General features: G+C 40.2%; 1 long non-coding RNA gene and 1 pseudogene across 1 annotated transcript; both read left to right on the plus strand.

Moving 5' to 3' along the window:
- The first annotated feature begins 642 nt into the window (after positions 1–642).
- LOC109474785 overlaps positions 643–11,098 on the plus strand; it is a 28,208-nt pseudogene continuing 17,752 nt past the window's right edge.
- LOC109474957 lies at positions 4,846–5,413 on the plus strand. Its single transcript, XR_002140505.1, has 3 exons — positions 4,846–4,908; positions 5,179–5,217; positions 5,329–5,413. It is a non-coding gene; the product is annotated as an uncharacterized LOC109474957 (long non-coding RNA).

The following is an 11,098-nucleotide window of genomic DNA, read 5'->3' on the forward strand; positions in this document are numbered from 1 at the left end:
TACAATAATCTAACTTAAGTTGCCCACGTGTACACTGCGAAATTAACCAGTCACATGATAAAAGCAGGTCTCCAAGTCGCATTGTTGTGTCATTTAAGTTCTGGAGTTTGTAAACATAAAAAAGACATCTGACAAGCGGCGCGGCCATTTTGATTAATGACCCTCTATGTGAAAAGGTGACAAATCCCTTATATCCTGTACAAATAAAGAGTACTTGAAGAGTACTGAAGACGTGGGGGCAATCTCCAAGCAGATGTTACGAGTGGTGGTTTGTCACACATAAGGACCGCTAGAAAAACGTAATAATTTAGTCTCCTAACATCTGCTTTACGATAGCGTGAATACTCAATTTGGCCTGCGTGTAGCGTGTACTAGTATATCCCTATAGATAGCCAACAAAGGAGGCAGGGTCTACCGAAATTATAGAGGCGATCAGCTAATACCCTGCTATTTGGCAAATTAAAAAAAAATGACTTCACACAGGGTGTTACTGAGGTTGAAAGAGACGGTTCAAAGGTCGTATAGCATTGTAAGCGGTACCGTCAACAGGTAAATTGCTCCCCTCAGGCCATCACGGCTTCAGTACGATAATAGCATCTCGTCGGACAAGACTGGAAGGACGTCAGTCCACGTCAATGCCAATTGTCGAGCCGTGGCGGAGAGATTATGTAGAACTCTTTCCAAATCATTAGTCCACGAGGAACAGCAAACATGCATGTAGGAACGTTTCAGTTGGATCCTGGAGTGGACTAAACCCGTGTCGTTGTTGCGTATCGCCCCGCTGAGGAAAATGTGAAGTTGGAGAAAAAGGCTAACCAGAAGGCGTTGACAGCGAGTTACAGCACTGGAAACCTAACCATGATAAAAACTAGGTCTGATCGGTTCACAGCGGTTGTCCTCGTCACTTGCGCGGTTTTCACCACCAATTTACTGCCAACTATTACGGTAGTTAACGGACAGGATGGCAGTACAGGTACGAACATCCTTGTTTGTTGTAATTTTGACCGTACACAGAATTGGAGCGCTCTATCTCTTTGTACTTCTGGTTCCGTATTACTTGTGCTGAATTTTGATGTGACCATGACCTAGAAACTAATCAAAGCACGAGGGCATTTTTTCCTCGCAGTTCTCAAATGTTAAGAGTAAGCTGACAACATCCTGATAATCATCTAAAACTCGCAGGAATTTCCTCCGAGGCAATCGTATGGTCAATAGACAGCTTAATCGAAGATTAGAACAGGACAGAGAAACCTATGCTAAGAGTATGTTGACAATAAAACGTGATACATTGTATTTTTAAGGTTTTTACTCTTACGTACATTATAAGGGTAGTTTTTGGAACCCATGTTTAGATAACTATTAAAAGTCTTGTCAATGTATCTACGTTACTATTACTTGAATGTATTTGTATGCCTCTGGATAGGAACTGGTCTATTTATCTATTTCTAAATTACTAAGCTTTCGTATAGAAAAAACTATGACTGTTATTGTTGTTTCAGGCTGCAAATGGTCCCTTTCCGGCGATGAGCAGAGCCTGTACCGTAGAACGAGCTCCATAGACTGGGGAGATACACAGTGGGATATTATCGGCCCGGAATTCTGCTGGAGCGGGGGGTGGACGTGTTCCATAGCGTCAGAACGGTACAGGGAAGATGGACAATGGAAGGATCTGTCGTCTCTAGCAGCATACGGAAATTCTGAAGACGTTTTCAGGATATCTTACGAGGATAAGACAACAAACCGGTGCCGAAGACGAAGATTCGTCGAGGTGAGACTACTGTGTTTTTTCAGAGGAGAAAGACATATAATCAGTTGATCACGATGTCTGATGCATTTTCAATACTACATGTGGTATACTAGTACATCAAATGAATCAGATCATATGTGTTTAATTGCCAGAAGTATACACTAGAGTCTATACAAACCTCGACAGTAATTTTTTCCCGATTAAAGATTTTTGAAGTTAACATAATGATAAGAAAAGTGTTTACGTTGATAAGTCTCAATTCAATGAAAAACTATGTTTAGTTGGACATGACCGCATGGCAATTTTGTTTACATATTCTAAATGGTTGTGGCGTTACAATGCACAAAATTTCATATATTGTAATAATTATAAAATACACGTGTAAAAAGAAACTCATGACATTCAGTGATGAATGATCAAACAAAGCAAATACATGGCAATACGGTTATCACTCATGCCAGTCTGGGGACAATTGAATGTTGCTTGAATCTGTTCTAGTGGAAAGTCAATACTACGGACACTACACTGACGGGACTGGTCATCCAACTGAACATCGTCTGCAGTCTTAGCTGGCTCCAAACCACCTATTCCAACACGGATTGTCTGGTTCTGAGGCCAACCGGGGATGAACTGAGTAAGTCTTTTCGTAGCTACAACCTTTTCTGAGGCCATTTCGCATAGCTAGAACATTACAACAAACAACTATTGGTAATTACAGTACACTAAGTACAGACCATGTGTCAATGTGCACGATCTTCCGAGTGCCAGACTGTGTTGGACTCAATGAGCTCTCTTCTGTACTTGCCATTTCTTGTTGTAGCATTGTGTATATTGTCAAGGGTGGTAAAGTGGTGTCAGTTCTGGCAAGACATAATTTAATTGCATGGCGTATTCCTATTCATAATATATCATAAATGCTAATTGGCAGCTTTAGTAAATCTAGATCATGTTTAGATTTGTTTTCTCTCAACAATAGTGTAATTCATACCGTAGTGGTTTGTGAATTTGGATTACGTACATTTCTACCACAGATACGGCAGTTGGTGAGCCCAACACCACAGGAACAGAATGCGGGTGGACCTTCGAAAATGAGAGACAGACCCTGTACCGCAGGACCACCCAGCTACACTGGGGGGACACAGACTGGCCAACCACGAACGTCTCAAAAATCCAGATCTCCCCTGACTTCTGTGACGCCTGGACATGTGCTGTCCAGTCGGAAAGGTTTAGAGATGATGACGGACAATGGAAGGGGCTATTGTTTCTCGGACAGGTGGGCATTCCTGGCAGCGGGGTTTTCCACCTGTACTACAAGGACAATCGCCATGAAGGGAACTGTAGCAGGCACTGGTTTGTCCAGGTAAGCTGCATATAGTAATCGATGACAGTAATTTATGTTTACAACATAGTAAGTCAGACATTCTGCGTGTCTCTAGTTGTATAAAGCCAGTCTTGCAGTAAACTACTACTTCAATAGAACATACACTACTTATAACTAATAGTTGGCATTCATTGTTAATATATATTCTAAAACACTACACCCCTATCAAACAGAGATAACAGCACACTAACAGATGTATAAAATATGTATGTACATTGTCAATAGAAATATCAAACAGTCATCACTCTTTTAAAAGAGCAAACATCATTTGAATGTCTAATGTTGAATGAAGACAGGTACTTAATATACATTTGTGTATCAAAGAAAGTTTTGTTTATAAAGCGTTAGTAATATGATGATTCTCTCCTGTGTTTCAGTGGGTTTATACAGAATATATCGCCCAGCTAAGGCCGCTGTCATTCCAACTCGGCATCACCTGTAGCTCCACTGGGGAGCACACGGAGACAGCATGCATCACATTTGAGACTGGGGAGAGGCGTGAAGGTAGGCAGCTGTCTGTATGTATGACATTGACATGTGATGTTTCCCCATATATTTCGTTGTCCATCAGTTATTATGTCCATCAACTCTATTATTGGTTCTTTTTTGTGATTTGGGTGATTTCGCCCATCTATGTATCTATTTGTAATTGTATGTGGTAGGAATATGAATATAAGTGTGGGGAGTGGGGGACCAGAACACTTAGTTGTAGAAAGAAACAATCTATAATTGGTGCTAATCCGTTGATGGAATCCCTTGAGTTCCCAGTCAATAGGAAGTGTTGTTGTGTATTAATAGTCGGCCATCATGGGTCATCATGTGTCAAATATGGTCCCGCTCTGTGCAAGGCACTGGATAGCTCCGGGGGTATCCGGCCGTAATTACTGTAAAATGTCAACCTGAGTTATTGTTACATGAGGACTGGGAAGATCAGGACAAAAGCAAAAAAAAATGGTCAGCGCTAAATGAAATTTTATCGTTTAATGATTCTGAAACCTCATCATAGTCGAGTTTACCATTGTGGCTTTGTAGTTTTACGGCCTGCTGAACGATACCATTTCGTTCCTGCACCCATGTAGAGACCCTCGCGTGTCAACTTAAAGCACTGTAACATACCCTTAAGCCATAGTGCGTCACAGGGAGGGAAACAACAATACGTGTGAGTGAACACGTTTGTGTGAAGTTTTTGGACAGACCGACCTCGTATAATGGAACTAATGGGGCAATGAGAGACCCTGTTGAATTTGAAATCGTTGCTACTCAAAGGTGTTACGAATTGAAAGAATGACGTCGGGGAGAGGGCATATTGTGCCTCTTTAATTAATACGTGCCCTCATAGTCAGGCAAAATTCGCAGTCGGCAAACCTCTGTTATCAATGTCGTCACTGTGGAGTACGTGGCACATACGTGGCAGGGTTCCTGTCAAAAACTCAGAATGCGACCTAAAACGGAGGTATATGCTTTACTCAGGGTACAAGTTAAATACAGCCCCTGCTAGGAGAAACCAGTCCCCACACTTCATTTGAAGATCAACAGCCCCATTTTGATTTGATGCGACATTGCGATAAACAAAACAGTAAAATTTTACCTGTGGCCACATTTAATATATTACAACATCTCAAGTGGAAACTTTGAACATTTTTGTATCAGAAAGCCAAGTATGAAATTCCTTTCAGTGACTACATCATTTGATACATTTCGCCCTGTTTTTTTTTATGTGCAGTCACGACAACTACTTCGGCCCCATCTACAACCAGGTCAACTGTACGCAGTACTGCACGTGAGTCTTTTTCAGTGATCTTCACCATTGCGCAATCTATTGACGATACTGTCTGTACACTATAAGTGCACAAGTTGTTGTCAATCTTATGTAACTGTCTGTCACCACGTGTACGCCAATGTTCAATTTATATTGTATTGACTCAGCAACAAAGCAGTATAATCCATATACTCAAAGACAACATCATACATGTTGACCTAGTGTTTAATAGTATAAATTATATATTCAACCAAATACGGAATTTACAGATCAATTTTTCCACATTTACAGGTCCTGTTCCTGTACCTGTGATATCCACGTTAAGGAGTAGTAAGTCGGTTTTAAAATTAGAACTCAGTTTTGATCTCACTTTGCCAATTCACACATTCATTTCATCGCTGTTATGTATGAGACAAACGAAAATCTTTTCTGTCATCACAGGTCTTTCAACAACTACAAGAAGGTCAACACTAGCCAGTAAGATCATGCTTAAGCATTTGATATTGACTCTCTAATGTCTATACAACTTTCGTATCTTTGGGTATTTCAATACAGCAATACATCGTGTTTTTTCTACAGCTACTACAGCTACTATCGCAGCGACCTCAACATCTAGTAGTAGTAAGTAGGCTTGTCACGTTTTATCACTTAAGTCTACAAGACAATGTCTAACCCAATGTGCACGTCATTAAACTTATCTAGGTCCCCGACTGACTTGACTGCAATACTTTCACAAATGTACTGGGCAGTATTGGTGAGGTTTTAGGGTCATTTTGGAATGTTTGTATCTATTGCATCAAACTTGTATGCCGCCAGTAATGATTTTTCCTTTTCTCTTCGTAGCTTCCACGACAACAAGGCCCACACTAGGCGCCAGTAAGTCCCTTTGTTACATGTATATGCCACATCTCATTTCTTTGGCAATTTTACTCGTTGTCATAACTATGATATGAACCCATCTTTCTCCAAAACAGGTCCATCTACTACCAAGGCCTCAACAACGACAAGGATGTCAACAATGGATAGTAGTATGTACCTTTTTCGGGTCTCAAATAATATATTTTTACCACGAAGTGGTGGTGAACCCATATTGCTTTTTCTGATGTTTCTTCTCCTCCTTCTTCTTCTTCTTCTCCTCCCATTTTTTAAATGGATTCAGCTTCTTCATTTTAGGGCCCAAGGTCCTGAAATTTGGTATGGAGGTACAGTGGGCAAATACCCCTAGGCGTTTTTTAAATTATTGTGATACAGGCTTTTAGAATGGTTTTATTTGAGTTTTTTGGCTGTGTTATAGCAAATGTATTACTGTGTTAGTGTGCCTTGTTTACCACGTTTGGGCATGAGTCATCACAATGGAATGCAGGGCATCAACCAATAGGCATGCAGCTTTCCTCTATTCTTCTTGCTGATTGGCTGTTGGGATTTAACTTGATCAACACCTGCACAGAGCATTTCCACCTGCACAGAGCATTTCTTGCTGATTGGCTGTTGGGATTTAACTTGATTAACACCTGCACAGAGCATTTCCATACTGACAGTATGTCTGTATTCAAGTGTTTTGGTAGGTATTTCAAGCTTTCCTGCTCCAGCATTGGAATGCGGGGCATGGACGTTTTTTTTTATTTTGAAAATCAACAGTTTGCATTATGCAATTAAAAATCCTAACCAATAAAGTAGGGAATAGCTATCCAACTGTTGTTTTAGTTGTATTTTACTTCATATTATAGTTATATCAATGTAAATCATTGTTTTCCCTTGTGTTTCTCATTCTTTCCCTGCCATGTCGTAAAATGTGGTGAACCCATCGCTGTATTTGCTCCAAAGCAAATATTGGCCTTTCTAGTTTTTACTTTAAATTTTTTAATAGTTCTGTCATCACTACTTTTATATTTCATTTTTCATCCTGACTTAAACTCGAGCTCCTTTGTGCCATTTTTTATATTCACTGATTTATATTGGCTAATGTCTAGTTAAACTCCATGCAGTAATTGTTACATGTCACTTTGAAGTTAATGTTGTTAACAACTTTCTTTCTCCCAGGCACTTCGACTGCCACGCCTTCAGCTAGAGCACCGACTACAGTACATATCAGTAAGCGACCATTCTTCATTATTTGGGACAGTTGAGGTAGAAATTGTATATAGAAACAAATGACAAATTAATTTCAATTTGTAAAACATAGAGGTAAGAAGTATAGTTAGCTAACGTTCTCACTGATTGTTCACCTCGTTCACTCATAATTGTAACTTTACCTGTTCTTTACGTTACCACAGGTCCCTCCACAACTCCTACACCAAGCACCACAACACGACACACAGGTTTTGCTATTGTGATTTTAACCTCTGTTAACCAACGATATCTCATTGTAATATATGAACCTACGGTCTAAAATAATAGTCTTCTGTGAATTCATGAACGTCTTTTACTATAATACTCTCCACGGTATACTCTCCATATCTCAAGAGCAATTTACGTTTCTTTACCTAATCGCCGACTCCCTAGGCCTTACAACTGCCAGTACATCATCATCATCATCATCATCACCATCATCATCATCTTCATCATCATCTAGTACAACGTACAATTACATCTCCTCACAACCAGCGACATCCCCCACGCCACTCCTCACCTCCACACAATCCACCACACCAACAAGTCTTCCTCCCAACACAAGTATGGCGAGTAAGTTACTTCAAGGACATTATACAGCTGCAGTCCTTTGTTACTTCTATTTGTATGTTCGAAATGTTTGGTTCAAATGATCGACGTCGCTCATTAAGCTGGCGTCACTGTCAACAACTGATCTTCTACATCATGTCTCCCACTTAGTGACAGAAAGACCAGTAGAATACTGTCTGGAAGACTCAGATGTCGGAGGACTCACCTGGCCCCAAACAATCCAAGGAACGGCGTCCTATCACCCCTGTCCAAATGGCACCATTGGTAAGCCACGCAATATTCTAACTGTTATGGAAGACTTTTTCGCTAAATACACTACATAAAATGAATATCTAGTTACGATTAGCACGAATTCCATTAGATATGTAATTCTATTAATTTAGCTTCGTTACCATATGAAGAAAACGCATTGTGCCATTCTTCAGGTCAGATAAAGCGGGTCTGTAGCGTAGACGGTACCTGGGGGAAGCCTGATCTCTTCAACTGTACCACACTATGGATTCAGGGGCTGCAAATGTCTGTAAGTACGACAGAAATCTAACTTTGCTATTAAATAGCTTCATGCGGTACTGAAGTATCTTTAAAAGTGTGGAGAATCCAAAAGGAGAAGATAAGTCAACTAAAGAATGATTGCTATTGACAGATAACATTGTGACTGATGTTTTTCCTTTTAATTACAGTAGACGATGTTTGCAACAAATTTGGTTTATTTTTTTTGTAATTTTATCATTTTTATTCTATTTTTATTTATCAATCTACATTGTATTCAAACACAAAATTGGACGGAATTCAAACAAAACTTCATTTTTGTAGCTCGCATTAAGGATTGACCAAGAAGAGGTTCTTCAGGAGATGACTGACGGACTCGTTTCTGAAAAACCCGTGAACACATTTGACATCATCAAGATCATTGACATGATTGGGATCATCCTGGAGAGACAGGAAGACGAGATGCAGTTCAGCAACCTGACGCTAGGGGATAAAGGGGACCCAGAAGTGACAAGAGAAACGAGAGAAACTCTTTTGGACTTTGCCAAGGTTTGTGCATTTCATCCTTTAACCAGTTACTGACTGTATCATGATGAAGCAAGTAATGCACTGTAGTTTGAAGATGGCTTGCTGCTTTTGAAAGTTTGACATGGTGAATGTGGACATGTCGGAAATGTATCCATCTTTCGTATTTCACATTTCCGACAACCGTATCATCATGGACAAAGTTTAGATGTCATAGTTTTGTATTTTATGTTTATTAACCCACATGTTTATTAACCTGTCACTAGAGACAGGAATATTGCTTAATTTGTGCATATTTTTTGTTACAGAGGATTATAAAAACTTCCAGCTCCCTGCTAAAGGACGCCCTTAACGTTGACTGGATGAACATTCCTGAGGTAAGTGTTGATGATGTGACACGGCTAGCATGGGATTGTTTCACAAACAGAACCAGGATATACCATATTTGCAATTGGAAGTAATTTGATTACTCAGAGAAATCTTTACTTTTTGTTTCGTGTTTACTGATATGCATTATTCATCGTCGTTTTTCTGCGTGTATTTCTTTTAGGGACGCAGAATTAAAGCGGCTGCAGCACTTTTGGCGAGAGTAGAGAAGTTGGGGATTCTCCTGGCCTCGCTGTTACCCAATGATACCATCTCAATCATCGACGAAAACATAGGTAGGTCTGAGATCATGCATCAAACATTCCACCTGCCACCAGCCTCTCATGCCAGGCTTGCCGCTTTTGTACATAAGCAACTACCCTGGCGCAACTAATATTAGACTGCTATCTGTTTTCACAGTGATAATCAAATGCCCCCTCCCCTCCCTGTTGTTGGAAAGCTATAGCTACCAGCCAATCACATCATCGTTTGGGCAAGGTGATTGGCCGGTAAAATTTCCTCCAACATGAGGGAGAGTATCTGATTGGCTGGCCGGCGCTGGAACAGTGATGATATGAATCGCAAGCCTGTACAACTAAGTAGCTACTTGAGTTCTGGATCTTTTCATTCTATTGACGTACGACGTTTGTCTTCTCCTAGTGTTTGCAGTTGGTGTTATATTCAAGGAAGATCCCATCTCCTGATGCAACGAAGCTGGTCAATACCTCTTGGAGCGGCGTCAGGGACAGTATCACACATTCCCCACACAGACCGGCACGCCGTGGCGACACTGTACAGCACCATTCACACGTATCTAACAAACTTCAGCTCGGACAAGGGGATCGTCAATTCTCGGGTCATCTCGGCGACGATCGTGAACGGGACCATCTCAGAAGGCGAAACAATCACCATCTTCCTGAAACATTCCGAGGTAACGTATACAGTTCCAAAAGATGGTCCAAATATGACTTAACCTTAAGATTTGTATCATAAACATCACGAAAGTACTCTGAAATAACAGCATGTTTACAAAGAACTATAGCTGGATATTTCCTGTGACAAAACGGTTTTGCCTAATTAGTTCTCATCTAGCACACACAAGAGGCCATTCCGGTCCTTTCTTTGGCGTGTCCTTCTATTTCATGTCAATGTACATACGACGGTGTCCCAAACCAGACAGCTGATTTGTGAAGCACATATCACTTCCAAAATGTTTATTATTTAATGTACTGTATAATTTCCTTACAATACAATCCTCTCTACTAAATTTATTTTACAGAACCTTAACAGTTTAAAATCACAGAACAAGACAGCAAATTTTACTTCGTCCTGTAACTACTGGAATTTCAACCAGAGGTGAGTACATGTCATTGTATATATTTAGAAATGTGCATGCTAATGCAAGAAATGCCAACTGCCTGTTTAACACTGTTCATGTCCTTTCCGTACGTTATTTTACGCAAAGTTATCAATTTTATATCTGTGTTGTCCTTTGATTAGAAGTAAAAGTAGAATGATCAGCTGTTTCCTTGACAAGTGTATCAGCGATGTCACTTATCGAAAAGCGTAGGGATGCTCCGACGTGCTTGGCGGAGAGTCACGGTGCCATTTACCTTCCACTAGCTACTCAAGAAGATGATGGCTTAACCTTGATGACCTTAAACCTCATCTTTTTTGTTCCAGTGATTGGGTAAATGACACGTGTAAGGCGAGCAGTAGTAACATGACCCACACCACCTGCGTGTGTAATCATCTCACTAACTTCGCCATTTTAGCTCGCGTGGTAGGAGATCATGTGAGTACGGCAGAAGCCACACTTATTACTAAAACAGCCAGAATTGTGATAGCTACGAGTAATATTGTAGTTTAAACGTTTTGGTAACACTTTTGGTGTCCCAAAAAACAAAAAGGTAGTCTATCATTGTCCACCACGTTCGTTTCTTAAATAATTGAAGAAGAAAATAAATGCATACGTGCTCCAACGTTAACAGATATAAAAGCATAGATTTCTTTGAATGAACTTTTATTCGAAATTGCCAGCTAACATTTGACATTTTTGTCAGGATGAATTTGCTCTTCACGTTATTACCTGGATCGGCTGTGGCATCTCTATCGTCTGTTTCATCATCTGTATTTGTGTCTTTTCTGGGAA

Source organism: Branchiostoma belcheri, unplaced genomic scaffold, assembly GCF_001625305.1.
Source record: "Branchiostoma belcheri isolate BF01 breed outbred unplaced genomic scaffold, Haploidv18h27 scaffold32, whole genome shotgun sequence".
In the NCBI taxonomy this organism is placed as follows: domain Eukaryota; kingdom Metazoa; phylum Chordata; class Leptocardii; order Amphioxiformes; family Branchiostomatidae; genus Branchiostoma; species Branchiostoma belcheri.